The 4,465-nt window shown below is 52.3% G+C and overlaps 1 pseudogene; it reads left to right on the forward strand.

The window, feature by feature from the left end:
- Positions 1 to 2,739: 2,739 nt before the first annotated feature.
- On the forward strand, positions 2,740 to 4,111 carry LOC146187877 (uncharacterized; annotated as a pseudogene).
- The last annotated feature ends 354 nt before the right edge of the window (positions 4,112 to 4,465 follow it).

Genomic DNA, 4,465 nt, shown 5'->3' on the forward strand with positions numbered 1-4,465 from the left:
CTTTCCAACATTCGCCATGAGCAGCGCTTAGATCCCAAGCTTTGCAGCATAATCAATCGCCTCAGCACTGATTCCCTTGATGCTACCCTTGCTGTGTTTGTGCTCCATAACGGCACCTTATACCGACGGAATATGCGCCCAGATGGCGCCGAGCTTCTGCTCGTAGTCCCCGAACACCTGCGTACCACCGTTCTTCAACAGCTGCACGACGCACCCACAGTGGGTCATCTTGGCGTATCTCGTACGTACGATAGCGTCCGCCGCCGCTTCTTTTGGCCAGGCCTCTATCGCTCTGTTCGTCGTTACGTTGCTTCTTGTGACCGGTGTCAGCGACGGAAGAAGCCCTCGGCTATGCCTGCTGGAGGCCTGCAGCCGATCGACATCCCAGTAGACCCGTTTTCCAGAGCTGGCCTTGACCTCCTTGGGCCTTTCCCACTTTCTGCGTCGGAAAATAATTGGATTACAGTGGACACGGATTATACTACGCTCTACGCTGTCACCCGAGCGGTACCCACCAGCTGTGCAACTGATGTGGCTGTGTTTCTTCGCGATGTCATCCTGCTCCATGGTGCTCCACGCCAGCTGCTCACTGACCGTGGCCGTTGCTTTCTTGCTCGAGTAGCCGACGAAATTCTTCAGTACTGCTCCATTAGGCATCTATTTCACCACCGCTTACCATCCACAAACGAGCGGCCTCACCGCACGCCTCAACCGCACGCTCACGGACATGCTGTCTATGTATGTCTCGGATGATCACCGTGACTGGGATATTAATTTGCCGTTTGTAACGTTCGCGTACACTTCCTCTCGTCACGACACAATGGGCTACTCACCGTTTTATCTTCTATACGGCCGCGGCCCTCACCTTCCTTTTGACAGCGTATTGCCTCCCACCGCTAACGCCAGTTGCTACATTCGTGACGCTATCTCCCGAGCTGACGCCGCCCGTGTTATTGCTCGCCGACGACTGGCTTCCTCCCAAAATTCTCAAAAACGGCGCCATGATTCTCGCAACCGAGATATCCACTACTCTCCGGGCTCTCTCGTCTTGCTCTGGACTCCCGCTCGTAAAATTGGGCTGTGTGAGAAGCTCTTGCCACGCCACGCAGGACCCTACCGTGTTTTACGGCCAGTCACTCCTGTGACATACGAGGTCGCCCCTGTACATCCGCCGCGACAGTCCTCTATGCCACGCACCGATATTGTTCATGTCGCCAGAATGAAGCCGTACTACCCCTGCAGTAGTTCGTCCTAGTGCGCACCGGGACAGTGCTTTTCGTGCGGGGAGGGGGGGGGGGGTAGAGTGACATATATGCCCTGCATCGCTGGACGCTAAAGAAGACAGCGATCAGAAGCAGTGATACAGAAGACGACCAAGTGGTAACAACCTTTAGTGCTAGAAGAAGGTTGACGCTTCTGCGATTCTGTGCTTTGTGTGCTGCGTCATCCTGGACTAACCTTCGTGCAGTAACCTAGTCAATCAATATTATATGAGGACCGCCTGAGGAAATTGGACAGTAACAGATGGGCAGCTAAAGTATTTAGATATCTATACTTAAAAAGCGCTGACTCAAAATGGAGGAAAAGAAATAGGAAACTAACTAGTAAGTATGCTAGTCACAAAGACGAAGAAATAAAGAGCGTTAAGCAACAGGTGAAAAGCACAGAAGGTAAAAATTGGATGAATTCGATGGAAAAGAAACAGAGTGTGGAATTATACCGAAAGTGGAAAAGGTAGATCAGGAAGGAAGCTTTCTTTGATTACTCAAGAGGCAGTGCCCTAATGTTTTAAGCTAGATCAGGGTGCCTTAGAACACGCACCTACTAAACGAAATTTAACAATAAAGATGATGCATGTGCTGTATGTGGTAAGTCCAGTGAAACAATTGACCATATTATACTGGAATGTAAGAGTATCCATCCGGAAGTTAATGCAGACGCAGTCACTGTTCCTGAAGCTCTAGGGTTTAGAGATGCCAGTGGCCGGGTAATAAATCGGCGGTGGAAGCTGGCAAAAACGACTGCAAGATTGATGGCTTAAAAGCAGAGAAGTTACATAATGTTAGTAATGTAGAAACAAAAATTTAATAAATAAAATGATGGTATAGTTAACCAATCTAAAATAATAATTAAAATATAGGGAGAAAATGAGCATGATAGCTACTGTTACCACCCCGTTTCAAAGGGGACGCTCCTATATTCCATCCATCCATCCGTTTTCGCCACTGGCGCGTTCGCTCACTCAAGTCTAATCCGGCACATGAATAATCGCTTCAATACACTAACAAATTCAACTTGTTACCACGTAACACCTCAAATAAGCCCCCTTTCACAAAAGCTTTTTTTTCATACAAAAAACTTCCGTCGTGCACATCAATACACACTTCACAAGGGTAGGAGACAGTTAGACGTCGTAGAAGGAGCCACAATGGCGGAGTTCAGACGCGCGTCGCATGGGCTCCGTCGATTTTAGCCCCTAGAGACCACCAAATCCCACCGGGCCACCGAAGTTTTATCGGACCGGAAAGCACTTACAGCCTGGATCACCCGGACACCAACTTCAAGCCGGCAGAACCATTTCTTGGCCAGCTGTCGGACACTGAAGTTCCAACGTGGTCACCGGGCGCCACTTTGTCGGGCGGCGCCGCCGCTGCTAAACCTAACATTAGGCCTGGCGCGAGCACGGGCGCCAGTAGCAGTAGCGACACCAAGGCAGACTCAGGCCGCTAAACCTTAGCGATGTTGCCCGAAACGGCTACCCGCAACTCAGGACACCCGAATCTAGAGATGAATAATCAAGAATCACCCCTGGATTTGAGGAATGAGCAAGATATGGACGAGGATGACCTCGACTCCTCAGACGCCGCCGGCCTGGCGGGTGGGAAGACCGCGGAGGATTCCGCCATGCGGGAGCCGTCACTCGGCGAACAGGATGACATCAACTGGAAGGTAGTCTTGTCGAAACGTCACCGAAAAATGCTAAATAGAAAAAAAACAGCATCGAGAGCGACGGAAAGTCCACGGACCCCAAGGTGACCCCGATGCGGAACGCTTAGCCACCGCACCGACAGATGGCGCCACGCGTCTAGGAGCGGCGACAGTAGAGGAGAAGGAAGGAAGACCACGGCCGAGGCAGCGGCTGCCCCCGCTTCCCAAGTACGATAGAACGATATTAAGATTATTTTACGGCCAAAGGGACTCGCAGTTCGGACACTTCAACAACACCAAGTGGCACGGGCCATTATTGATGCCTGCGGCGGGAAGTGCAACTGTAAAAGCTTAATCACGAGGCTTCGTACCGGATCGAACATCATCATCGTCAGCACACCCGAGGAGGAAGTCGCGCAGCTGGTGAGACTCATTACCGATCTCAGCTTCGCACGACGGACCTACGAAGTCAACGCGTACGTGGCATTCCCAGAGGACGTCCAGCGTGGCGTCATCCACGGTGTGGACCCGGAAGAAACGCCAGAAGTCTTGAAAGAAAACCTCAGAACAAGGACGCAAGGAGTGACCATCCTTAGCGCCAGGAGGCTAGGCAAAACCAAGACCGCAGTCATCACATTCGACGGGCCGATCGTCCCCAAGTACGTAATATACTGGGGAGGAGGTTTCCCTTACCGGCCAACGCGGCAAGTGTGCTACATTTGCTGCCAGCCGGGACACAGAATAGATGTGTGTCCACGCCGGACACCAAGGCGTGCACACACTGCGGACGCAGAACCCAGCGGAAGGACACCACTGCGCCCCAAGGTGCATACTATGAGGGGGGACCCACGCCATCGGGGCCAGAGAATGTCAAGACCAGCTAAAAAAGACCACGAAACCACCAGCCAGGAGAGGAGAGGACGCCAGCGGCAAAACTGGGCGAGAAGGCAGGCGACGCTGCCGACGCGACGAAAGGCGAAGACCGAGATGGTTCAGCTCGGAGGGAGAAACCTCGCAGTCCCGTTCGAAGTCCCGGACGTCGCGGAGCGGATCGCGGAGCCGGTCGCAGTCCTTTCCGACTCTACCTCCCTCAGACATAAAGGGAGGGAATGGTGGTGGCAGCGGATACCAGCAGCAGCAGCAGAAGCAGCAGCCGGTCTGGCAGCCAAAGAAGAAGAACTAGAAGGGTAGCGGCGTCAAGGTGAGCTGGGGCGCAAGGAACTCTCAAACTGCTTCACACTTGGTAAAGCCGCAAATAAGAAGGCGCAGGAAAGCGTGGTAATAGCTATGCTAAGACCGGAGTTGGAAATCTTGAGAGTTAGACAGAAAGAACTAGAACGGAGAATAGAAGAGCTAATCAAGGCGCTACGTGATCAGAGAACTGGCACCGCTCCGCAACAGCCAGTAGCAGATAGCGACACTAAGGCAGACTCAGATACACACCCTGCCAAGAACAAACGGTGAGGATAACACTAGCTTTAAATCAGAGATACAGCAAATGCTGCAACAGATGACAGCCCAAATGCCAGCGCAGGTG

This window comes from Amblyomma maculatum, chromosome 5 (genome assembly GCF_055883805.1).
Source record: "Amblyomma maculatum isolate TAMU_Amacu chromosome 5, ASM5588380v1, whole genome shotgun sequence".
NCBI lineage: Eukaryota > Metazoa > Arthropoda > Arachnida > Ixodida > Ixodidae > Amblyomma > Amblyomma maculatum.